This window comes from Arvicola amphibius, chromosome 10 (assembly GCF_903992535.2).
Source record: "Arvicola amphibius chromosome 10, mArvAmp1.2, whole genome shotgun sequence".
NCBI lineage: Eukaryota > Metazoa > Chordata > Mammalia > Rodentia > Cricetidae > Arvicola > Arvicola amphibius.
Window position 1 is genome coordinate 20,511,418 of NC_052056.1, and position 27,643 is coordinate 20,539,060.

The 27,643-nt window shown below is 40.9% G+C and overlaps 1 protein-coding gene across 3 annotated transcripts in view; it reads left to right on the top strand.

The window, feature by feature from the left end:
- Nucleotides 1–27,643, top strand: part of Nrip1 (nuclear receptor interacting protein 1) — an 85,715-nt gene that overhangs the window by 43,332 nt on the left and 14,740 nt on the right. For all 3 annotated transcript variants that reach the window (XM_038346208.1, XM_038346209.1, XM_038346210.1), the window contains one exon: nt 122–241. The gene's annotated coding sequence lies outside the window, so the exon portion shown is untranslated. The remainder of the gene's footprint in view (nt 1–121; nt 242–27,643) is intronic.

The window sequence follows — 27,643 nt, forward strand, 5'->3', positions numbered from 1 at the left end:
CTCCTTTTGCATTGAATTTGGACAATGAAAGATTTTGAGATAAATGTATTGAATGTCACAAAATAATATCCCTAAATCCAGTTTGGAATGGTTGCCAACCTGTCCTCTTCCTGCTCTTAAGGTGCACTGTTGACTGAGGAGGCCGGGAGAATCTGAAGACTCCGATGACATGAGAGCCAGTTTTCAGCAACCTTCTCAGCTTCCTTTCCCACATAGCAGAAGCTCAGCCTAGAGACAGACGGTGAGAATCCTTCGCCTCCATTCTTTGGCTTCCTTATTGTGGCTTTAATGTGTTTAAGACAGTTCTTTTTCAGTTACAGTTACCAGGTCTGTAGTCTGTGTTTTACCTGTGTGAATTATTTCTCTAGGCAGTGTGGTTAAGAAAACATAAAAGATCCAGTTCTAAGGAATTTGCAGTAAAATGTAAGCAAATGGTAAAAGATGTTGAGTGCATACATAGAACCAGAATTCTTGTGAACAGAGACAGGTAGATTACTTCTGTAGAGATGGCATGAACAAATAGGGTTTGTGTTGATGATACTTGATTTGTTTTCTGCCCAAATCCATAAAAAAAAATATGCAAGGTTAATATCGGAAATAGTAATGTAATTTCATGCAAAAAGTTATTGTTAGAAGAAATTGGAAGTGTTTAATTATTGTGAGCATGTCATAGGATAGGTCTGCCATTACTTGTATAAAATGGTTACCTCCTGTAAGGCACTTTTGAGAAATGATAAAACATTTGGTTTGAGTTAACAAAGGAGGTGAGCGACTAGTAAAGTCCAGTCGAAACGACAGGACTGCTCTTTACTCTTGGCCCTCCCGTGATTTATTTCTGGGCTCCAGCAGTCCCTGCGAGCGAGAGAAAGGAAAGCCATCCATTATTGTATTTAAGTTCTCAGGAGGCATTTGCATTCAGGTAGAGAACTGGAGACCCCTTTCTGTCAGAAGAAGTAGCTGCTGCACCCCAAATCCATTTTGTATGAACTGATGCCATGCTGGGAAACAGGAATGGTAATTTTGAGCCAACTTCTGTTCAGAAAACCTAGTGGTAAGGGTAACTTAACTGTTCTTAATGTTTTTCTTCTTGCCAAGAAAATCCATAAAGCATTGTGTTTTAAAAACTGCATAAAATTAGCAGTGTTTGGTTGCTTCTCATTTTTCACATATACTTGCCTCCTCTGAGGTAGAATTTACATGGACCCTGCTTCTGTTTATTAACAAGGGTTATTTGGTTTGTGCACGTTATGTGTTCCCATGCCGAACTCTGTTTATTTATATGGTGAAACCTTGGACTCCCTTCTCAACATTAACGGTGGCCAAAATGAATTTCAGAAGGGGGCCCTTCCCAGGTATAATGAGTTTGTTGGCGTTTGCCAACACCCTTACTTTACTGAGTTACCAGAAGCCGCAGGTGAGCAATGCAAAAGGCTTAGAAAATCAGCAAGTTTAGCTGTTGCGTGGCCCTGTGATCCGGCACGGCAGACTAAGACAGGGCAGTGTTGAGTTCCAGGCCAGACTGGGCCACCAGGTAGTGGTGAGAGGCAGCCTATCTCAAGAAAAGAAGTGGGGGAGGGGAAACTATCATGTAGATTTTCCTTCTAAGTAAAGTAAGATTACTGAGAACAGTGAACAACTTTGAAAATATAAATATTCATCATTGATAGTGATTTACTTATTTACTTTTGATCTTTTTCATACACAACGATTTCAAGATTTTTAAGATGGATATGTGTGGTTTTTATTTTCTAAAATGTATTTTTCAGATTTGGGTATGTAGCTCGGTTGATAAAGTACAAGCACAAAACCCTGGGTTCAATCCTAACATTGCATAAAACCAGACTGAGAGCACAGGCCTGTACCACCAGCACAGAGGAGGCAGAGGCGGGAGACTGGGTACAAAACCACCCTTGGTTACACAGTAAAGTTCAAGCCAGCCTGAGGTACATTATACATACACATATACGTATATATTATACACAAACATATACTTGTTCCTCAGAGCCATGGTCAGGTGAGCTTTGATATTTCTAATGTCTTTAGCAGGCTTGCCATCAGTAAGGGGACAGTGTCGCCCTAAATAAGAGCTGGTAGGCCAGTGTCTGGCAAGTTGAAGATATGTTTTCTTTATCATAGTTTATCAAAAAACCACAAAAAAAAACAGTCATACTTTTAAGAGCGGTAATGTCTTTTTTTTAAATGAAGAAGCGGATTGAAGAAATGATTAGATTATTAAATACTGGAAACTGTATAAAGCATGGAAGGTGTCTGAAGCTTTTAATGTCCTATGCTATTTTTTTCCATATTTGTTAGCTCAGCTCTTTCAAGAAATGGAGTCATCTTAGGTAGTAACTAACAAAAAAAATTTACCCTTAGTAGTTTTACAAAACTTAGAAGTTTTGTAGGACTCTATACTGAGTTCTACCTGCTTTCTTTGTCCAGTATCATTGGCTTATTTTTATTTTTTTTTCTTTATTTTTTTCGGTTTTTCGAGACAGGGTTTCTCTGTAGTTTTTTTTAGAGCCTGTCCTGGAACTAGCTCTTGTAGACCAGGCTGTGGCTTATTTTTATTAAAAAAAAAAATTAAAAAATGAACATCTTGGGTAGACTTGATGGTAATTGACTGGGAATCAGTTTAGCTTAAATATCTGAACATAATAATTTTTCCGCAGAAGGAACTGCTTTTGCGATAGGCCTTTACACTACGAAGATTTGTATATAATGTAATTTTTCTAGTCTGCTTAAATCATAGGTGACTTTCAACCAGTGTTTGGAATATTCAGCTTTTATGTTGGAAAAGAAATTTGTATAAAGACATAAAAATGGGCAAAGATTTAGTTGGTTCTGGTAGGTCAGGATGTTAGATTGCTTGGGTCACCAGAAAAAAAATACATGGAAAAGTCTTCCTAAAACTTTCTAAAATGCTTCTGGGGCTAGCAGCACCGCAGCACATAGGACGTGGTCTGCCATGCCTGAGTTCAGTCTCCCAGACCCACGTGGTAGGAGAGACCTCACTCCTGCAAACAGTTCCCTAACATACACAAACTCTGGCATGTGTTCTCACTTTAAACAAGTGGAAAGAAAGATTTAAAAAAATAAATAGTCTTAAATAAATAGTACTCCTTCAGATCCAGAGATTCCCCCCTCCCCAGTGGAGGCCTGACGTCAGCTATTATAGAATTCTCTAGGTACCGTACACTGTATTGTATGTGCACACCTGTGGTAAAGTCTAATTTAAAGCTAGCTGCAATAAGAGATTAACAACAACAATGATAAGAAGAAATGATGTAGAAGTATGGTGTAAGAAACCTTTTGTGGAGCTGTCTTTGTCTTGAAGCACCTCAGTTTGCACTAACCATGCTGGGCCAAGGTGACTTAAACTGGAAAGCAACCCCTTGGCTTTGTAGAGATAATAATGTATTACCGTTTGCTTAGCACATAGCAGTTTGTCAAAGCATCTCAACTTCTGCACAAGGCTGCAAGAATGTGGTCCAGGCAAAACCCAGATCAGTCAATTTAATTGGAATTAATTGCCATAAGTCAAGCTGGCTGCCACCAACTGGTTTGGCTGCCCCATTGGAGCGTCGCTGGCTATGGGCAACCCTGGTAAGAGGATCTTGATGCTTGGCTCAAATGAAGTGTTGTTAATTTCCAACATTACTCCCATCTACTTATAATTCCCTTTATCACAGCCAGCCATCTTATTGCAGAGGCTTAGCCTTTACCCTCTACCGAGCTCCTTGCCCCAACTTCTTAACCACCAGATTCCCCCAAAACTCTGATTTATTTGTGTTGTTTTTGTAGACATTTAATACTTGAGTGGTTGTCACAGCCTAACCATAGAAAGCCAACAAAACCTTCTTAATTAATCCTGACATCATTACAATGGGAAAAACATAATTAACATTCCTTCTGAATTTGATATCTGTAAAGAATGGTTGTTCCTTGACTCTTACAAATAATTAAAATGACTAGCGTCATTTGGGAGGGAAATCTTTCCTGTACTAAACTTCCGGATGTGCTTGGAATTTCTGTTATTCAGTGATGGGTCCAAATGACGTAAATAAAACAATAATGCGGAACCGGCTGTAAGCCCACTTTCTTGAACAGACCCTGGTCCTTTTCATTTGGGTGGCTAAGTGGGTCTTCTTGATGCATGCACTCTTGGCCATCTGAACTTGGCATGTTTCTAACAGCAAGGGTGGTTTTTTTTTGTTGTTGTTTTTTTTTTTTTTTCTGGTAGTCACGATTTCCACTCTGGTATCCTGGTATCAGACTTAACTCTCATTTTCAAGCTGCTGATCCATTGTGTTTCCACCCAGAAAGGTGGTTCCTGGGGTGGCCTGAGCAGCATACAGTGAGAAGTCCTGTCTCCTACATTCCCCTTGTCGTACCTACCGAGCTGTCCTCCAGGCCAGTGTTTTCCCGTGTATGCACAGTGAAGGCTCGCTCAGTTTCTCCTGTGTTTGCAGGCTGTTTCCGTGCTCTAATAGCATCCACTCTGATTTTCAAAGGCTTCTGGTGTGTCAGTGGAAATGAAGCAAAAGGCATACAGATTGCATGTCCAAATATTGCACCAGATGCTAACAGGTCCTGGTAGTAGTGCCCCACCCTGTGAAAGTTCCTACTTACCAGCAGATTCTGTTCTTTGAGGAGGTGACAGTGTTTCTAGAATGTGCTGTGTTATCTCTTCTTTTCTTGATCTCATGGTCCTTCATCCCTTAAAGCGTTTCAGTTGGTAGCACCCTTGGCCCGCTCACGTGCTCAGTGGAGTACTGCCTTTAAAATCAGTTCCCTTTTCTTTCCCCCCACCCATATGTTTAACTTCAGTTCTTTCTTCATTTTCTACGTGTTTGTGTTTGACCGTTAGCCCAGTATGTTGTTGATTGAAAAGCTGTAAAACTGGTGCCAGCAGGTGTGCCATTGGTTATCCGTGCAGCAGCTTCTTCATCAACATTGACCAGACCATCTTAATGGTAAATTCGGAATGATGTGACTGCAGAGATGGAAAATGTTCCAACTCCCCCTTCATCTTCTATTCATTTAAAACAAATAACCCTTTTCTTTCAACTAAATCTTGGGGATATTTCAATACAGAGAATGCCCCCCCTTTTCTTTTTTCTTTTTTTGCCTTTTGTGGAAATGTATGGAATGTATCTAAGAATTTGTGCATTTTAGGCAATTCTCTACCATTGAGCCACACCCTGAACTGAGGACATTCCTTATCTGTCATAGTTACAGTGGACTAGAAAACAAACATTGCATTTGAAGACAGTCAACATGCTGCTTCCTGGCATTTTCCCCAGTATATCATCAGTGTTTCTTAAACTTCTTAGCTCTACTTTATATTCTTAATCAGTTGAGGACCCAAGTGAGTTTTTTTTTTTTTTTTTTTTTTTTTTTTTTTTTTTTTTTTTGGTCTAGGTCAGCCATAACACCTGCTATTTCCCATATGAGAAATTTTAACTGAGAAAAGTTTGAAATGCAAAAATACTCAAAGATGCAATTCCTTTGTCACTGAAACAATGGCACGTGGCTTCTGAATGACTACACACATCATGGTACACACACACTAGAAAGAGGCGCCAGAGCACACAGCATTTAATATCATGAAGGCCGTCTTGACCTCTTGTGCACCCTGAATAAGGACCCTTGAACATCCTGGCCCATATTCTGAGACCACTGTTATGAGTATTCACTTCCCAGATTTCCAGCAGAATGTTCTATGCATTTTTTAAAATTGGACCCAACTTTGGTGTTTTAGATTTGTAAGTTTTCTTCTGAACTTCAACAGAGTTCATCATGTTACCCACCCTTCTATTAATGTCTAGACATAGAATGTGCTGGAACCTCTTACCAGTGTCAGCTTGGCAGTCGTACGACAGAGATGCTTACTCAAGGAGAAGTTATTTTATTTGTGGACACTCATAAGGTCATTCCTAGTCATGCACTGTCAGTGACCCTGGCTTTCAGGAGCTGTCCCTTTTTATGACTGGTGAGACTCCATGTCCTTCTCCTGTGGAAATTCTTCCCATTCGCGAGATTGTGGGAAGTTTGGCTATTAATGAAGTCTTACGATGAAGTCTGCCTTCACAATGAAGTTTGCCTTCTTTGGAGACAGTGGTAGGCTCCCCTTAAGTCTTTCTTTCTCTTCTCCTCTGCATGTCCTTCCCTTTCTCTTGCCTCAGCCTGACCCCAGATGCTGGCTCTCCTTTTGCTCTCTGGCAGATACTTCTTTGGCCCTAGTGACTCCTGCTTTTTTTTTTCTTCACTCCCTGCTCTCTTGCCTTGGCTGATACTCTGTTAAATTCTTTCTGAGGTCTTAGCAGGACAGTCAGTCTCTAGAGGATTTAACGACTCTTCAATTCTCTGAGTACTGGGTCTTCCTGAGAGTTCTGGGAATGCAAGCGTGGACCTTGCAGCTAAATGGTAATCCCAAAATGACTACTCATCAGACTCTTGATTTACTAACAGTTCATAGCCTCTTATTGTACGGTGATGTCACGGCAGGAGCTCGGGATTTAGGATGATTGCCAGCAATAATCTTAATGCACAACACAAACTCCGCAGAATATTGGGAGTCTTAATCTCCTAATTTTTTCTTCTAAACATAGTAGGCTCTCAGTAAATGTTTACCAGGTAGGTATTTTTCCCTCGCTAGTGTTGTATGAAACTCTTAGCTTCAGCAACTGTGTAATAATTGAAACCAGAACTCTACTCCACTTGCTCACTCATAGCCAAAGGAATATGCCTTTGAGCTGGGCGCAGGGGCACATTCCAATAATCGTCGTACTTCAGAGGCTTCACCAGGAGAAGGATGAGTTCAAGGTCAGCCCAGACTGTATAGGTTGTGAGACCCTTGCCCAGATAAACAAACAGAAAGAAAAGCAGAAATATGCCTTCACATTGATATAAAATGGTATATACTGCTTTTATAATAAGCAAAGCCTTTGCCTAGTAATAAAGATTGTATTTGAATTACACCCAGTTAATATTTTAAATTCTTACTTCCTTGAAATTTCATGTAGATCTTATCAACACCATATTTTATACATCCAAGAAATCTAGTAGTTATTTTGTTTTCCTCTTTTACCATTCAGAAACATCTATTTTGTAGCACTATTTGTTTCACAAATTGTGTTTTAAATCTTCAATCCTGATTACATTATTTTCTGACATGGTTTTGACTTGCTGCCTGCAGCTTAACTTGACTGTGATTTCTTCTCTGAACCAACTGGTCTACCCCATCTTCTCTCTAAACCATCAACAACCCTACAGCTTCTTTTGTTTGCTTGTTTTGTTTTTTAAACATCACATCATTTAATCATATCATTTCCTCTAAACCTTCCATTCCCACCAGATAAAGGTCTAAGCTCCTTGGCACAGCCTTGACTCAAAAGACCTTGGTCCTAGTAGCATTGTTAGCTTAATCTCCAGACAGAAGAGATAGTCACCCCTTCCTATTCCACCTCCTCTGCTCTGCCTTCAAGTATACTTCTGTGGCCCAGAATAGTTGCCGTTCTCTTCTGGTGGGTTAGCACATACGCCTATCTTTAGCCACCGTACTCCACCATCTGCATACACACAGTGACTAAAACCCAGGTTATCCCTACCCAGTATGTTCAGTGCACCCGTTACATGTCGTTTTCATCCTAATAGTAGCATATGATCCCCAACTTTTGGTGCTGAGAGCAAAGAAACGATTTGCATGTGCAAAGCGCAGTCTTGGTATATGCTCACCAGGTATTGCAGCCCTCGCCCTGTATTTTTGGCAGCCACATACCTGAGTTCAAGTGGATGAAAGTACGACTGATAATCTAGCAGGATCTTGAACTTTCTTATTCTGTTCTTCGGGAGGGAATAATTTACAACCTCGTGGGCCCACATAAATTCCAAGCCTTACACTAACTACTCTTTTTTTGTTCATTGTGCGGATGGAGTGTGCACAGGTGCAGGCCAGGGAGCAACTCTGTTCTCTCTCTTTACCTTCATTTAGGTTCCAGGCATCCAACTCAAGTAGCCTCACTTTTGCAACAAGCGCCTTTACCTGCTGAGCTGTCTCCTGGTCCAGAAACAGCAGTGCCGGGTTTATTCCTCTCAACTGCGCTCTGAGTGCGAGGATTGTTTTGAACAATCTTTTGCTTCAGTTGTCGAATAATGATTTGACAACTTGCCTACTATCGCTACTCAATCAACTACGAAGGCCTTGCCTGGGGAAGAACAAACACCTGGCCTCTTTTTCGTCTGTTTTCTGTTGGCTTTAGCAAAATAGCCAAGGCTGAGTAACAGAAAGGGGAACAAAAGTGTTTCTCAGGGTCCTGTGTACTGATCGAACAGTCTGAGAGCATTCTGTGACATTTGCTTGGCTTCTGGTGAAGGCTTCTTGGGACATCTGACATAGCACAGAGGGCATCGCATGGGGAGAGAAAAACCCCACCAGCTAAATGCTTATTTCTTCCTTTATAGGGGTCTCACCTTCATGACATCCTTTAATCCCAATTCCTTCAGCAGGGAAGGCGCCACCTGCTTAGCACCATTAGTGAATGAAATTGAGGATGCAATTTCTAAGTCATAAATTTGGGGGAGACATGCTCTGGCCATGGCAAGCCTGAATTGCCACTATCTTCTCCCTTTGGCCTGTGCCTGGAGATTCTAAAAACAGTGACAAAAATGGCATGTTTGCGTCTTTCAAGAAAGACAACTGGGCATTACCACGTTTTCTCATGTCCCCTCTCAGTATGCTCATGGTCCTACCCAAGATACATGATACTATTTGATTGTCATTGTAGCGAGGTGTGTGCAGTTGCCTGAAGGCTGTGGTTTAACCAGTCCAAAGCTTATTCTTCACAACCTAAAACTGAGAGATTAATGTGGAATGATTTCCATAGACCTAGGCTATCATTGTCCTACAAATCTAAAAGATTTAACTGTAGGTTAAGTTTATCTCTATGGCACTAATGTATAGTCACTAAAAAACATTCAACTTGAATTCATGGTAAGCAAAATGGAAGGACTGTTTATTTTTGAGGGCTAATAGTTGCCCCATCCTGTGTGTGTTTTCTTGCTTACATAATTTATTAGGAAAGAATGCTTCTAGGTGAGCCATCCCTCCAGAATGCCTGTGATTTGTTCTGTCCTGCTCTGGAAGGGTTAAGGGGAGACAACATCCTGTCAAAAGACCTTGTTTTTAATTTTGCTTCTCACACTGGCACTGATCCTGCTAAGAGCAGCCCAGATTAGTTCGGGAAACCTTTGAAGAGATTTAAGATGTCCTTCAGCCAGTTTGAAGGTTTTTGTCTTGCAAATCCAGTACAAGGGCGCCTGCAGGCATCTCGACCCTTGCTGGGTTGCTGCTGCTGCTCAAGGTCAGGCTAACCGCCCGGTGACATTCAGCTACAACCAAAAAATTATGCAGTGAAACTGTTCCAGCATTCAGTCAACCAAAACTTCCTTAGTGAGGAACTGGGAAAGAAGTCTGTTCCCCCCTCTTCACTCTTTCTTTTTTGGGGGGCTTTATGATTTTTTTTTTTTTTTTTTTTTTTTTTTTGCTATAGGAAATAATCCCGGATTTCTGGTGTGTGTGATGACAAGGTCATTTCTTAATTAGAACACATGTAAAGAACAAAGCTAAATGCTTTCAAAACAGCTTTGTAGTTGATGGAGAGGATTTAAATTATTTAAAGAGATAGTCACCCATGTATGATGGAAACTGAATTCTGAAGGCATTAACTCTTTCCTCCCTGTCTGCTTGCTGTTTCTTTGCTTGCTTCATGTCTGACATGGCAGGGTTGCATTCTAAAATAAAGAAAATTTGTGTAAATGCCTAGTTTTTTTTTTGTTTTTTTGTTTTTTTTTTTTTTGAGGCAGAACATAATTTGTAAATCTAATCTCAATCCTGAGACAAACTTTGCGTTTTCTCTCCAGGACAACTACGTCCTGGAAATTTTATCAAAGGGCCTGAGGAAGAACTCTTCCCTCTGGCAGCTGTGATTTATTTGTGCTGTACTGGAGGGAGGTGAGTATAGGACAGCTGGGTCACCTTCCTTTCTCCCCCTGACAGCACCCATTTCTGACGGAGGTGGCTTCTAGAGCATTTTAGCCGGTTTCTTTAAAATCACCAGTCTCTATCATTCAGGTTTTTCAAGTTTCAAAGAATTGAAATGCATTTAAAATGAACTTTACAAAATTTGTTTCTGACCGCAGTTGACATTTCAAGGCTGCTGATACCGTGTCTGTTAATCCGCAGCAGCCTTATTGGATTCCCTTTTCACAGCGGGTTGGTACTCTGCATGACTCCCCTTCTGTTGTGGGCTGTGCAGACAAACCAGTAGCCAGTGTGGTAGAGTCCAGCAGAGTTGGTTTGTTCTACTTGAGACTTCTGCATGACACTGCTCTAGTATTGAGGCGCAATAATGAAAGACAGTAATTTTATTGTTATCTTTATAGGTTATATATACATATATATACATACATATATGTATATATATGTACATATACTATTAACAATAGTTATTTCCTTATATAAAAATTACATTTGGGTAGAGAGATTTAATATCAGTTTTATGATATTAGCAAAATAGTTTCCTCGGAATTCAGACCCCATTGCTCCCTCAGGTTGAAGTAGAATCTAGCCAAGTAGTTTATAATGATGTATAGTATGTTCAGCTTGACTTATTTAAACAGGTATTTTTGATTTTTGTGGCCCATACTAAGATTTTTCCGTTTGAGTGGCTAGCATGGTAGATTGTACAGGACTATCCAGATAGTATTCATTAGACCTGTTCTTCTGAAGGATTTTCTTCCTGTCAAGAAACATGTGTTTGAGTCCATGAAAAGAAAAAGGATCCACATATCAAGACATATATTTTTAGGTGTGGATGGCTATCTTAAAGGATTTCAGGTTTGCCAAAAGACATATTGGAAGGGAATCTCTATGCAAGGACGTGGGGCTGTGATCTCTGAGTCTTGCCCTTGCCTGGAGTCTGGTATGCCCTAAATGTCATGTATGACCCATGCTCACCTGCTAGTCATTTCTAATTTACTGTCCTAATTCACCGATTTGTTATCACTAATTGTTCTTCATTTACTTCTGTGTAGTTTCCAGTACCTAAAGGGTTGAAAGGTTGCTCTAATTGGCACCCGCAGCTGCTCTTTCTTTTGACAGGGGATAATTTTGCAGCCTATGCTTTGTGTGACAGCTGCCTAATTGGGCATTCTCCCCTTGTAGCAAGCCTGCCTCCTCCAGCCTCCCTGCTGACAAATGGAGGTGGATTATAGATGAGGACAAGCTGACCCATTCGACCTTGCTGAGACAGCGGGGAGGGGCCTCCTGCTACTTGAGGGAAACTTTAGGTCATTTAGAGGACAAGGTCAGGAGCCAGGTGGAGAAATGACATGATATCACATGACAGTGGCCTGATGACTTGGTCAGCATGTCAAGGACAAAGGTATCCGTATTGATTAAGCATTACTGCAATACTTTACTGAATTCCCTGGTATTTCTTCGTTGTTGCTACTGATTTTTTCTTTTTAAGAATAGGGAAGAATGCGGAGTAAATAAAGGGAGCATGCAGAATAAGATAAGCAGTATTTTAACAGTGGTGGAACATTTGTTTATATGAAAATAGACTTGGCTGAGGAAGCTTCCTAATGAAGTTTGTTCAGTTATATGGAGCTTTCTATTCTGTTCTTAATTATAGCTTAGTTTGCAGCCCTTTGAATATCAGGACTTTGCAAGGTATTCAGATGGTAAGGCAGACAAATGAAAATCAGGTAATGTGTGTTGTTAGAAAAGTATTTAACAACTTCTGTCATCGCCCTACCCAATGACTGGCATGCCTTTTGTGTGTTGAATAAAAGAAAAATAAGCCAAATGAAAATGCCTAATTAAGAAGAACCCTGAAACTAGATTTAAGATATCAGATACACTCCTGTGCCTTCAAATTATCCAGTGTTACAGATACTCTTTAAACCTTTTCTGAGACCTGAGAATAATTTTTAAATAGCATGGACTTATTCTTAGTGTAATAGCTTCAAGATAAATGGATTATTTTTCATTGTTATTATTAAGGCATGTGCTTTTTTTTGGAAGTAGGTTTGAGCTATTCCATTTTCAGTGTAAAATCAGAGGAATCCCTTGCTGAATCTATTAACCCTTTCATAATACTTGAAAATTTTATGTGTGAGTTATGTAGTGGGTAGCACAGTGTGTAATAATGTTTCATTTTTAAAAACAGTATTTTAACACAACAGATCATGGTTCCTTTCAGTGGGAAAACAATTGTTTTGGATGCTGTTAGATAGAAGTCCTCCATTGGACAGTGGCAAATTTTATCCTCCTGAGATTAAAAAAACTGAGGAATGATAAAATACGATGAATTGTTTCACAGAAGTAGACACACCTGTGTTTTCATGGTGTGTGTGTGTGTGTGTGTGTGTGTGTGTGTGTGTGTGTGTGATTTTGCCCACGCTGTGCATGTGTTGCGCTGTTCTCAAACCCTGACTCAGGCTTGGTGGAGGTTTAATCCTGTGCCCTTGTACATGTACACTTGATTAGTAGTTGTGGTTTTCTCAGCAGAAGACATACCGCCCTCCTCCTTGTATTGGTCGGGACCCGGGCATTGGGGAGCCAAGGCAAAGGAGAAAGAAAAGAGCTTTTGCATTAGTATTCTATGAAAGCCTACAGTCTGCAGAACAAATTGATTGCTCCGGTGTACCTGTGCTTGGCACCACTGCTGGGAGAGAAAGGTAGGGCTGTGATCTGTTTGATTGTGTGACATATTGTGACACTCGGGGAATATTTAACATGCGCTTCTTCTCTGGCACGTGCTATAAGTCTAAGGAAAGAAAAAAAAAGAAAGAAATGAATGAGCGTGTATAGGAGGAGTAGGCTACAGCTTGGTTCACTTCAGCCATGAGTTCATTCGAGTAAGATAATTTTTGCTAAAAGGCAGCCACTAGGAACATAAGCTGATGGATAACGAAACTCTGGAAAATCTTGAGGCACTAATGTGTTTCCTTGCTCGAAATGTGTCAGGCAAAGACGCGATTCATGCTCTGAACTCTGTGGGATTTTAGCTATGAAGTAGGAGGGGTCATGGAAATTGTTGTGTATGTAATTAGTTTACGAAATTATTTTCAGTACATCATATTCTTAAAGGTCCAGTGGAGAGCAGAGGATCAGTAAAATATTTTATTTTAAAGAGAAGAGAAACAGCTGCTATGCTGTCTTAAACTGCATTAAGGAATGTGATATTTAGTTTATTCTTTCGATGGTTCTTCTGTATAAACATTATATTTTAGATATCTGTGGTAGGAAAAGAAATTACATGGTCTTCTTTCTGATTGCTTTAAACACAAACAAACCAAAACACTGAATTCTTTTCAGATTGGGACTTGTAGTGGGCAGTTTGGGATTGTCTATATGATCTGATGGATGTACTATATTTAAGTACGATTCGCATTTCTGCTGTTAGAGTTGGGTCCCTTGCTATTCCGAGGCGCTCATGAAACATGGTCACTGCATGTCTGGCAGTGTGAACATCTGTCTTGTGAAGGAAGAGAAGCGAGCCATCCCTCTTGTCCCCAGGCTCTTGCCACATGTGAACTGTGGCTGTCCTCTGCCTCCTTTGCCCATGACTCAGGATGCTGAATACAGCCCAAGCACTCGATCTCAGAGCAGAAGGCATCTGCTAATACAGTGATGAATTAAAGTTGCTTCATTATTTACTCTTAGATTCTTGAACCGAGTATACTGCTTTGCATGCTTAGATTAGGTTTCGCTGTCATGTAAATGAACACATGATTCTCCTGTGCATACTAACTTTGAAGCCTCATAAAGACTTCTAGCTACAGATGGACCTGTCCAGGCCATAGAGAGTGATCTAAATTTGCCCCGCCCTCCCCCCCCCCATGTAGTTTTAAGGACAATGGGCGGGGGAGAGAGAGCAGCATTTTACACATTTGCTAACCTCAAAAACAAATATACAAATTCTGACATAAAACAGTGATAAAAATTAGATACTTCAGGTCTTGAAGTCTGGTGAGGATATGCTGTATTTTAAAAAATTCTTTTATATTGCACTGCAAAATTAGCATTATTAAGGATATTTTAAATGAAATATAGCTATTAATTGTCTTAGTGCTGTATTTTAGTGCAACTAGTTTCTGGATTTCCAACTATCAGAAAAGATAGAGAAGACATAAGCACTGAAGTAAGAACAAGAATATTTTATTTTCCATAATAAAAAGTTGTTACAGTCTTTCCTGGTTTTAGCTTTAAAATATTTAGGTACTTTTAAAATTTTTATTATTGTTTTTTAGAAAGTTTTACGTCTTCTTATTTATTTATTTATTTTACCTCATATTAACTTTATTCTTTGCCAGCCTCACATAGGTATATAATGTGTTCCTGTTACCTTTCCTGCCCACACTCCCGATCTCCTTCCACCCCTGTTCACCCTATATTCCCACTCCCTTTGTCTTTCTGTTTTGTGACCCAGGCTGTGTTAGGGACCACTATGTGACCATGGGTTTGGCACTGTTCACTGGAGCCCTGGTGGGCTCACCTTAGGAACAGGATGGCAGACAAAGTATGGAAGTTGCTGGGGCAAAGAGGGAGGTTCACCAAAAGGTTGAATGGCATCCTCATGGAAACTGTTCTGTTATAAGCCAATTAAAAAAACATATAACTTGAAAATGCTAGAGGGTTGGCAACATACGTCGGCCTGGAAGATGCTGGGTCTAAAAGCCAAGGGTTATTAAACAGAATTCCCAAAACATCCCCTTATGAGTTGTTAGTCTTTCACACTTTCAAAACATGCACAAGCATGTACAATTATGCATATATGTACAAAAACACCATAATAACTAACCAAGGAAAACAGGGAGGGAAGACGACAATTACCAAAGAGAGGTTGGATTTTTATATTTTTTTGTTTCTTATCAAAGACCAAGGACCAAGGGCTATGTTATGCTTTTCAGAGTGTCCATGATGCTTACATGTTGCCTGGCACATACTAGCTGCTTAGTAAATTGTTTTTGAACAACTGCAGATAGAGACCCCTCCTGCCACATAGTTCCTTTCCCTTGTCTGTTTCCATTGTTGGTTTGTACTGAGCCTAGAGAAATGAGCTTTCTGTGTCGGTTTTGTTTCTGATGAAAGTACTGTAGGGATTAAAGAAACGGAATTTCAGTCTTTTTGAACGAGCCATGATACAGTGTCTTTAGCTTCTTTGGCTTTTGTTGTTGAGATGTCTGACTGAGCCTCACGGTGGTCCTCTGTGATTGTATCCCTGGAGCCCTTTACCACAGTGGTTGCTTGCTTTGTTCCTGCTCATGTGCTGACCTACTGTGATATTCAATATTTTTTAAGGCTGTTTTTTTTAAGTTATGACCTTCTTGTAGTTTCATTTGTGAACTCATGTGTCTATTAAGTAAGATGGGTTAGTTATTTGAACAGTTCAGCCTAAGTAAGTTAGGAAGGAAGTTATGACTATTAATTGAAGCCATAAAGTGAAAATTATTCACGAGGACAACATCATGTGTGTGACACCTTCCTAAACCTACTTAATAAACAAACTTCTTTCTTATTTGGCATTTATCATTTATGTGGGCCTGGATCAGTGCCCCTTGAACGCCAGAACCAAGGAAAAATACAAATATCAAAGTGTGTTGTCGGGGTTCCTGTCCTGCCTGGTTTCTGTCCTCCCACCAGCTGTTTAGCCCCAAAGAAATCACACAGAGGTTTATATTAATGATAAACTGATTGGCCCATTAGCTCATGCTTCTTATTAACTCTTATAACTTATATTAACCCATTATTCTTATCTGTGTTAGCCACATGGCTTGGTACTTTTTTCAGCGGGGCAATCACATCTTCCTTCTTCTGTGGTTGGGACAGGACTAGGGAGGAATGGGCTTCCTCCTTCCCAGAATTCTCCTGTTCTCATTGACCTGCCTCTACTTCCTGTCTGGTTGTCTCGCCTATACTTCCTGACTGGCTACTGGCAAGTCAGCGTTTATTTAAAACATAATTGACAGAATATAGACAATTGTCCTGCATGAAAAGTGAAGTTTGCTTTTTATATTTTCTTGTTTCTTATTATAGAAATAATAAACAGAGAAACTGGCAGAGTTAACGTCAGAGTTAACGTAGTCTTGAGAGCACCAGAGTCCTGTAGGTTGTTGCTTTGCTCATCTTCCAGACTGGGCCTGACTCATATGTCCTTTAGCTTCTTGAAGCTGCCGTTCTGTCATAGAATTGCCACTGTTTATTGATTTCACTGACATATTCGTGTTACTCAAGTTTTACACCTGTAGCCACAATTAAACTAGTTTATGACTAAATAGAATATAAACTGAAGTAAATTGATACCATGCATGAACATATGCGTGTTTGCATTTCTCTGTGTGTGTGTGTGTGTGTGTGTGTGTTTTATGTTCATATATACCACTTACTATTATGGATTGCTGCCTAAGGATATAAAACCAGAATTACTTTTATGCCAAGGATAGGTGACAATATTGTATATCACCAAGAAAAACAAAAGTTTTAAAGAAGATTTTTTGGCGATCTGTAATAAATTTCTGAATAGTTCATTCATAAATACAGTATAGTCTCTTGATTTTTGTTAGGGCGGTGTCATCTTAGGACTCCAGTCATCCTGAGCTGAGAGGGGTAGAAGGACATTTAAATACTGAGCTATCAAGGCTGGCTGTAATCTCATAGAGGTTAGACTTCTGGGGTGGAGTGGGTGTCTACCAATCTGTCCCTCCAGATAAGAATCCAAGGAGGTCCACAAGAGAAGTCATAGTTTGCACAGCTGACAAGACTTGATTTCACCATGGGCGTGTTGGTCCCATCCACCTAGGTTGATATCGATGGCGAGGTTTTATTTGCAGGGTAGAAATGAACAAAGAATTAGAGATTCTCGTAGAGGAAGCCAAACCAACCAAACTTGGAGACTATGAGGAAACCAGTGTGCGCTGGACCCGTGGTTAGGGACTTGGTCTGTCACGTGAACACAGATAAGGCTTTTAGCTTGCAAGTCCTAGAGTTGACGGTTTAACTGTTTCCAGTCCATCCCGTTATGGGAAAGAAACCTCCAGGCGGGGTCCTTTAGTTCAACAGCTGGGCAAAGTGTCCCAGGAAATTAATCTCCTCTGCAACATGGGCTATTTCAGCCGTTCTCCTAATGTTACCATGAGGATTAGCTGGAGAGACATAGAAGAGTCATGGAGCATCACGTCTGAGATGGTGACTTTGCAGTCACATTTCCCTTTTAGACAGACGTGCCTCCACTGAGGTTTGCTGATGGCACTCTTTTGCACTCATTGCCGAGTGTTTGGTACAGTTTCCCCCTTCCGCTCAGACTGGTGTCTTTTTTTTTTTTTTTAACTGATTTTTACCTATTAACTTTTGCTTCTACTTAACCTAAAATAAAGCCTGTGGCTTCAATAGTAATATAAATTTCTCCAGTGCACATATTTTTTCTCTGTAGGTTACATAATTTTTTATTTGTATTGTTTTTATTAAGATACTTATCAAGTCTGTACATAATTTTTAGTAAGCAAATTTCCATATGTCAGGGAATTATGTATCCCAGTCAAAAATACAGTAATGTTCTGGAAAAATGAGCAGTCGGAGTAAAAAAAGACTGTTTTTTGCTCAAATCGCTGTTTTTGCTTTCTTTAGGTAATGTTCAGTTAACAGACTCTAGGCTTCTTTATTTTCCCTTTAATCGTAGAAATTTCTGAGCAATTAAAGAATTTTGAGTAGTTTTTAAAATTGTTATTTTAAAGAAAATAGGGGCAATATGACTTTCAAAGAGTGACTGTCCAATTCATTAGCAGTTGGGTGGGTCCTCCAACAGGCAAGAGCATGGAATGTTAGGCCTACCTGATTTGCTGTGAGTTGAAATAATGTTTTCCTGTTTTATTATACAGTATTCTGATTGGAAAAGAAGGAATTATTAATTCTTTGGGGCATAAAAACAACCATTTCACTTATATAGTATAAAACACCTTAGTGTTTACAGGGCGATTTGAATAGTTGTGGGGAATCTTTTCCTTTTTACCCCCTGCAGGGAATCCGAACCTATTGTTTCTCGGAATTCTATGTGTGTGTTTGTGTGTACTTCATGACTAGACATGCATTTGCTTGATAAAATGTGCCTCTGATGCCCTATAAAGAACACATTAAAAATAGTCTTTTCCTTATAGCAAGGAAAGTCTGGCGGTGGTAGAAGTCTGTGGTAGTTTTTTTTTTAAAAAAAAAAAAGAAAGAAAGAAAGAAAGAAAGAAAGAAAGAAAGAAAGAAAGAAAGAAAGAAAGAAAGAGAAAACGAGGAAAGAAAATTTAGACTGTGAAGAAGGCCCAGCACAACGGGGTCTCCTGGGCACACCTGTAGCCACAATTAAACTAGTTTATGACTAAATAGAATTTTTTGAATGAGCCATGATACCGTGTCTTTAGCTTCTTTGGCTTTAGTTGTTGAGATGTCTGACTGAGCCGCACGGTGGTCTGGGAATGGGTGTAGAGACTGTTCAGTTGTGGAAACAGGGTCCCCTGAGCAGTTTTCCAGGGACTGGGTGTAGAGACTTAGTTGTGGAAAGGCTTGTTTCAGGAAATGACATTTAAGTTGTGAGGGGAAGGAGGCTCTGGAGCCAGTCAAGAGAGGAACCAAGAGGAGCTCTCTGGGAAGGAACTTCACACATTGAAGCCTGAGGTGAGAAAGCACTCTCTATCCATGGTCAAAGGTGCAAGGGATTCTGAGTGACTAGAGCTACTGGCCCTGTGTGGCAGCAGAAAGCCATGTGTGGCTGTTCCCATTGGGGAACACAGTGAGGGTGAAAGACACACAACATACAGCTAAAACAATCTAGTAAGCTTGAGAAATTTGTATTGGTTTTGACATGTTTTGGATTAAATAAAACAATATTTGCTAATTTTACCTTTCTTTCAGCATTTAAAAGAGTTTCTATTAGGAAAATTAAAATTCTCTCTGTGGTCTTCTTTACAGTTTTGCTGGCATTGCCTGGAGAGAGGGACTCAATGCCGTGAGCTCATTCTTCAGGCTCACTGTGGCGGTCAGGCCTTGGATTCTCAGTAGTGGGGTAGAGAGGAATTTCAGCTTTAGCCCAGATGCAGTCAGACGCCTACCATGGGGCAGGATAGAGTGTGTGACAGTGAGCTCTGGCTACAGTTTGTAGGGTGTGCTACAGGGGTCCAGTGAGGAATGGCGCGGTGAAACACATGCGCAGGCACAGCACAAAGCCAGTCAGCACCACAGTTGTCAGATGAAGGTGTGTCGGCCTTGGGTCGGATCACAAGCCCGAGAGCCAGCTTCCTGTCATAGCCATGGCATAAGGCAAGATTTGCAGAGTTAAATCTCTCCCAACCTCCCGCAATCTTGGATTCACATTAGCATTGCAGTTTTAGAATAGTTTATAAACACACGTACTTCTTTGTTGGGGGCTGTGTACACCTCAGCTCCCCAAGGCTTGCACATCTATTTCTTTCATGTTACTGGTGTTTTTTTTTTCTTTTTCCTTGGTTTTGTTTTTTTCCTCAAGGAAGGTCTCACCTGTGTGTGACTTAGGCTGGAGCTCACTGTGTGGCCAAGGCTGCCCTAGAGCTCATGGCAATCCTCCTGCCTCAGCTCTCCAAGTGCTAATACTGTGTGAGCCCCTTTTTTTCTGACTTCAACAGTGAATTTTAAGGAAGTTAAACTGTTGTTTTTCTTCTCAGTTAACAGTGCTGTTTCTGTTGTGCCACCTGTCTGCTTACCTTTTACAATTATGCAGTTAAAAGGCAATGCAAAGTAAACTCTTACCAGTATATAAATCTTCATCCACATATGATATATGGGATTACCAATATCATCGATTTCTGTGTTTTTAGTCTCATAATATGTCATGCAGATGTGCAGAACTCAACTTGACACATTATTCTGAATACAAACTCCAAGAAGTTCTACTTTGTAATGTTCATGTTATCAAATAATCACACTAGAAAATAATTACCAAATTTAGGGGCAGTTTTAGTGCAACGTAGGTTTTTGTTTCCATCAGAATGAATTGTTTGGTTTTGTGTTTTTCTTTTGCTCCTCTGCTTTGTGACAAACTTTCCACTGTGCACATACGTTTTTGGAGGGTCATCTTCCTCCACAAATGAGCTTTTTTATTTTGTCACAGACCCATTCTGCAGGTAGACATCTTGAGGCAATGCCAGGTTTTTTTGGCTGTCGTGCAAGTTCGGTGTTCTTCCCTGTAAACAGAATGGAGAAACCTAACTGCTTTCGTCATTTCATAGTACAGTGTCCATTGTCAGATAAACCATATGCAGAGTGAACTTGTAGATTGTTCAGATGATGTCTTTGTCTCTTGTTTATTTCAAAAAGAGTTTCTTTAGGTTTTATAATGTATTCATGAGGATGAATTCTGAGGACTTCTTCTGAGTAAATAGCTCAGGGTAGGGAGGAAAGGAAAGAGTCCTGGAAGGAAAGGCCTGGTTGAGGTTGCTTACCCTGGTAAACGTAAGCGGACAGTGCTTTCAGTCATCTCTGAGCTTCACCCGGAGGGTGCTTTGTAAGTCTTTGTCCTGTCCACACGGCCTCCAAGACTGTTGTGGGGAAACTGAGAGGGGGAGTGACCACTTGTGTCTTTTCCCGTTTTCCTCCCTTTCCAAACAAGAGAGTATTAATGTCTTTCAAAAATAACATCCATTTTTCAGCTTGTAATTGCTTGTATGTGTGTATGAGTTTAGATGTGTGCGCACGAGTGCCCATGCTGCAGAAGTCATAAGTATGGAGCCCCCTCTAGCTAGGGATCCCCTGTAGTTAGAAGCAGTGCCAAACTGCCTACTGTGAATGCTGGGAATCAAATTCAGGGTCCCTCCAAGAGCAGTACATGCCGTTGGCCACTGAGCCATCTCTCCAGACCCCCTGTATTAGTCTCTTCATTAGAAGCAAACTTGGAATCATGTGTAAATGTTTTCCTTTTAATACCCGTCATAATTATCATTAAAACTTAACTGCTAAAGGTCTGCGGTGTTACCCGGAAGTGCTGCTTCCTTTTTAGAAGCGAAGGCAGATTGAATAGGCGTTTTGTACCATCTGGAGTAGGAAGTGCATGCTTGTGCCTGGAAGGAACATCTGTGCTAAAGGGCAGACCAGAGCAACAAAGGCCAGGGATCACATTTAGCTGTGCTAGCCCTTTGCAATAAGGAGGTAAAATAGCCAGAGCCCTGGTGGGAGCTTGCCGAGGAATCATCCAGAGGAACTTCTGGAGCCTTCTGCTTTTAAACAAGTCAATCAAAGGACACGGAGGAAATAATGTCCTTTGCTTTTCTCTAGTATCTTTGGTAGCAACAGGGTTCAAAAAAATCAGCCCACATGGCCTGATCTAGGCTTCTGTCTCACCCCCTAGCCGAGTACTGTTAGCAAAAAGCAAGGTGCATGAAGGAAGTGATTTAGTGTAATGTGGCCAGAGAGCTCTAGCAGAAGAACTTCTGCCTCTGTTTTTCCACATTGTTCTATCATGGGTCTGTAATCTACAATTACGAACGTTCGAAGTTTAGGAAGAGTTGGAGATGTGTAAAGGCCTAGTAGTTTACAGAAACAGAAGAAACGAGCTGCTTCTAGTGCCCAGGTACAGGCAGCCTTCCCTGGCGGAGAGGAGCCCCTCTCCCTATTCCCCTTCATCGATGAGCTTTGATATAGTGTGAGGGCTGCTTGCTGTCAGATGTCATGTCTATTTTCCACTCAGAATGGGGCCATATTTGTCCAATGATAGTACAAATCGGTTAAATCATGATCTATATCTCCGTCTATCTCCACATCTTAACATCTGGCCTTGCTATTGCTAGCCAGTGTCGGCTTCACATCCACCTACCATCTTCTCAAGTGTAGCTTGGGATTTTACACATCTGCCTGCACACACGGCTTGAATTCCGTGGTCTCCTTTAAGGCCTCATCACCTCTGCTCTGATTCTTACTTTTGCTTCCTGACATGGACTCTTAAGAAACCATATACATAACACCAAGGCTTCGAAAATCGTACTCCCAGTCACAGTTAAGCATTAATAATTGCATTGCTTAAGAGGAACCCAGGGTCTGAAGAGATGGCTCAGCCGGTAAGGGCGAGTAACCCATCCCAGTACAGCATTTCCCAGTGCTCTTTACTTATTTTTAGTGCCTTTTTGTTGGGAAACTGAGAATGAAGGTGTTAATGCTGTAGTATAGTTCTTCGGCCGCTTTTCCTTTCGGGTTCGAAGCCTTTCGGGTTCTGAATGCCAGGCGTTTAAGCCCTGAGAATTAATAAGGTGGAAAACCAATGAGTCAAACACATAAGAGCAGGAATGGAGGGAGGCAGGAATAAAGGGGAGGAAGAAATGTATGCTTACCTCATTCTGGAGTGGAACCGCAGCTGGTGGCCCTGAAAGACATGACTGAATCTCACCTGATGGATGTCCTTCTGGTCTCAGGTAGATGTAGAAAGTGAGAGAAGGGAAATGAGCAAGGAAATAGGATGCTTGTGTTCTCTGACATCTCCTTTTCCGTGGGTTGATGGGAGGATCCACATGCTTAGGTTCCATGTGAAAAGATGTGCCCAAATCTGAGAATTTACTGGCTGGAGTCTTAATCGTCCTCCTTGTGAGTGAGAATTTTATATAAAAAATTTCTTGTCCAGTTCCCCCAGCACCACCCTACTCACACACACACACACACACACACACACACACGCACGCACGCACGCACGCAGGCATGCACGCACACAGGCACGCACGTACACACGCATGCATGCTTGCCCATAATATGGTATTTCTATCCATGTGTATGCAGTAACTTCAAGTCACTAAAATTGCCTAACTCATATGAAAATAAAGAATCATCTACTTTTAGATTTCACGGGATGAGAATTACTTCATGCAGGTGATGGTGACCTATAAAGAGGACCGAAAGATAACTGCTTGTCTAGTCTCACTCTGCCATGTTGGTTGTTGGTTTTGGTGGTGGACAGGTGCATGCAGACATCTTCACTAATGGAAGTACAAAATCCACCGTGTAGCTACTTTGGGTCTGGTTAATTTCGCTGTGATGTGTGATTTTTTTTTCCAAAGATTTTCTTTTCTTTTTTTTCCTTTTTTTCTTTTTTGACAGGGTTGGGGGAGTGTTATAGTAAATTTGATAGAAAAATTTGAAGTGCATTTATTGAGATAGAAGGGAAATGGTAAAACAATTTAAAGCCAGAAGTTCTTCACCGTCGTTGAGTTTCACACAGCTGCAGGGCTAACTTCAGGAAAGGACATGTGGAGCCAGATGGCCAGTGCTGGCCTCCTTCCCATTCCTGCAAAAGATATGTTATTCCCTCCCAGGGTAGCGCAGGCAAAGAGCTGATTATGGAATTAAAACAACCAATGTCCAATTAACCCCTGTTTTGGTCAGTGTTTCCTACACAGTTTGAGTAATTGGCATCCTTTCATTCCATCAGGGGAAGCAGCTGGATTCTTGGTTAGTGCAGACCCCCGGGGATACGATGGCTGAAACGCTGTTATCATCAGCTCTGCCCCTACCAACTTAAGAGTGACCTTGGACATCTTATTTCCTCCTCTGTGCCATGAACTTCCCTTATTTGAAAAGTGGAGATGTGTATTGCTCTTTAACCATTCATGAGGGGAAGTTACTATAGGAAAAATGAGAATAATAGCACTTCCATCGGCAGAATCCTCTAGGATCGCAGATTTGATGTGTGGTCTGTTTTTCACATTACGAATACAGTATCTCAGCGAAGGTATGGTTGCATGGGCAGACACCACCTCAACCAAGTTCTAATGCAGGGGAGTTTATAACAGACATGCACTGGCTCTTCAGGAACACGGCAAGAGGCTTCTGCTGCTCTGTGAAACCGGAAAGCCAGGCTCCATTTCTGCTGGTTTTCTTTCTCTTCCACCTCTCCTTGATTTAAATCTGTGTCAAAAGATTACACAGTTGCAGAATTTCCTGGGTTAATTACATTGTGCCAAGTATACAAATGTGCCCACCTCACAGGTATGCATTGAATATACTGAAAGATTCAGCAGGTAGTTTTCAGTACCTGTAAAATATCAAGCATGGGAAGACTAAGGCATGTACAGTTCACCTAACATCTAGGACCTTGATAGGGGGTAAAAAACAAGTGTCAAGAAACAAGTTTTTTTTTTTTTTTTAAAGCCAGGCATTGTAGTTTGTCTCTGTAATCCTGTAATCTCAACACTCAGAAGGCTAAGGCAGACTTGAGAATTCAAGGCTAGCCTCTGCCTCAAAACTAAACTAACAAACAAACAAAAATCCCTGAGAAGTAAGTTCCTGAGCTTGATCCGTCTATAAGTAACAGAAATTACTAGGTAAATGTAGTCAATATTTATAGTAAATATATATGATATATACATATGTATGAATGTGTGTGTGTGTGTGTGAAGTAGATCCTACCATTCCTTTCTCACAACTTAAACCAAGCCCCAAACTAGAGCAGTACATTGACCAGAGTTGCTGGCCTACTTAGGTGCAGAGTCAAGACTCTAGAGACTGCCCTCCTCAGCGTTGTACTTTGTAGTCCTTCTAAAATAAAAAAACATAACATTAGAATAGCAGGAAAATATTTTCAAATGGGAAAAGTTAACTTCAATTTTCCAAGTGCCATGAAAGCTTTTGGTTGGCTGAAACAGGGAAAGGCTGGAATTCCAAGGACCTTCATTTGGTTTTGGCTTAGCCACTGACTAAAGCCATCAACCAGACTCTCAGTTGTTCCAAACTTTAGTGCCCTTGCACTAAAAATAAAAATAAAATGTTAATGAAGGCAAGTAAGACACCAACCACCTCCTGAGGGAAATCCAGAAGAATATTATAACCCCGTATTTCCTCAGAGGAGGGGATGGGGCTGCAGCACACCCATAGAAAGCAGAGCTTTGAAAGGCATAACACAGTTAATAAGAGTCAATAGTTTGTGACACGGTGTTCCCAGAAGATTCTAAGCCGCTATTTTGACCAGTCGAGAGTTTATAAAAAATTGTGACTTTATAGCCCCCAGAGACCTGCGTATTTGTCATCTTTCTAATGACCTTTCACAGACTTCTCCCAACAGGAGACTTTTACTGTCTCACCTAGACCTCTGAGTTGAGAGAGCTGGTCAGTCCGTGGCGTGACACAGTTTGAAATGATTGCCTTCGTTCAGTGACTCCCAAAGGACTGATGATCCGACTAAAAAAGCCAGCATGGGACTCTGGGAGTAACTATGTCAATTAAGTATGTGCTGGCTTATCTCAGCACCCAGATGCAGTACAGCATACCAAGGAGGCTGAGGCAGGAGGATCTCCGGGACTCACTGGCCAAGCAGCAATTGTGAGTTCCCGGTCCTGCAAAAGACCCTGCCTTGGAAAAATATGGATGGCTCCTGAGAAAAAAAAAAAAAACATACCCAAGGTTGACCTCTGACCTCTGTGGACACACATGCATGAGCACCAACACAGATGTGAACACAAACAAGAAAGTGAATGGGGAAAAGACTAAATTAATACGTAAAATGAGGGACCGGTTGTAGACCAGTACAAGGAAGAATTTATCTTTTCACTGGTGCCAACATTGAGCAAATTCTCTGAACAAGAGTCTCTTCGGAATGTCTCTGCTATGTCCAGACTGTGTGTGGCCACATTTACTCCCCAAGATGGTTCTGTGCATTTATAAACAATAACACATTAAAGACTGACTAACTTGCCCAAGGGTAAACAGTTGATAAATCAAAGACCCAGAAATTGAACCCAAGCCTCTCAGCCTTGAGCCCCTGCTTTAAGTAAGACTTTACACTAATAATAAGAATAAATAGTCTGTACTTTCTGTCACAGAATAATTAGTTCTTTTGGTGCATTTTTAGAAATCAGAGAGTTAATTTTATTACTGCCAACAGGAGTGAACCCGGACCTTCGATTTTTAATGCAGGTCCCAGAAATGGTTTTCCCACAGACCAGTATTTTACAGGCACACCAGAGGGATGCTTGTCATCCCGGCCAGTATTCAAGGAAGCCCAGCTCGGGCTGTGTTAGTTTTTATTGAATTGGTTTTCAGTTTTTTCTGATTTAGGTCTTAAAGGGTGCCTTTCTTATCAGTACTTATTCATGTATGCTTGTGTGTTTATGTATTGTGTTTATGTGTGTGTGTGTGTGTACTTCGCATGTGTCCAGTGCATGTGTGAGCCCATGTGTGCCCATGTTCATCAATGCTGGTGTTTACATGCCAGGACATGCATATGGAGGGGAGAGGAAAATCTCAGTGTGACTCCTCACCCTCCACCTTACTTTAGACAGGTCTCTGCTGTTTATCTGCTGTGAGTGCCAGACAGCCTGGCCCACAGGTTCCCAAGGAGTCATAGTCTCTACCGTCTATCTCTCTGGCAGGGTGATCGGATTACAGACACATCTGCGACATGTCACCTTTTAAGTGGGTTCTGGGATTTGAACTCAGGCCCTCACACTTGCACAGCAAATGCTCTAACGCACAAGCCATCTCTCCAGCCCCACTTTTACACATTCTGGTGGAAACACTTTAGGTTAAGATACTATTTTTGTTTAGTCAAACTAAGTGAAAGCCAATATTTGATGTTCTCCAAATATATGGGTATAAATGGAATCTAAGTTCTTCAATGAATAAATATTAACTTCAGTGTTTAATATTTAAAATGGGCATAAAGAGTACTTTCTTGGTTATATTTGATACAGGAAAATCAAGGCTTTTATGTTAGAAAAGTTCCCTTATTTCGCCTCATTATAATTATTTTTATAGTATATGTGATTTCTTTGGTTTTAGAGAACAAGTCTTTCAGTGTGAAACTTCATTCCTTGATATGTCATCATCCAAAAACACTTCACAAATACTATTCAATTACAAATGAGTGCTATTCATCTTTCTATATGGGCAACAGTTGGAAAGGGGGAAGTGATGAAAAATGAAGGGTACCAGTATTTGGAAATATATGCTTACTCTTGACGTGATCTTTGTATACGGAGTCTTCCTAATAGGGCTGACACAACATCAGAAACTGTTCATTTTAAAAATGTGTATATCTTCTGCTTCTCTGCCAGAATAGCAAGTAGTCACTCATGTCTGATTAAAGCAAACAGCTTTCGTTACTTCTGGGGATTTTTATTGTTGTTTGTGTTGCTATGGACTGAGCCCAAGGCCCCATATGTGTTCCACAGGCACTGAGCTAAATTCCTAACGCCACCCTCACTTTTGCATTTTTGTAAGTTTATATTCAGAAGAAGCAAGTCTTGAATGTGAAGGCAAATGTTAGCAATAGCACCATATCGTTTTAAACACTGAGGTCTCTCTCAGTAACGATGGCCCACACCATAGTTAGCAACACTAAGACTCCCAAAGATGACTTTTTGCACATTCTAAAAGCATGTCTGCCCAGTCCTGGAGACACAAGGATGGAAACATCTAGTTCCTGCCTCTGAGGAATTTACCCTGTATTGAGGAGCCAGGTGTGCACAAACGAAAACCGCATGTTTGCAAGTGAGATGACCCAGACTTCCTCTGGTGCTGTGCAGTCTCGGAGAAAAAGCTACCGCTGGTCGGCAAGGTCGGGAAGGTGCCTGTCTGCGTCTCTCT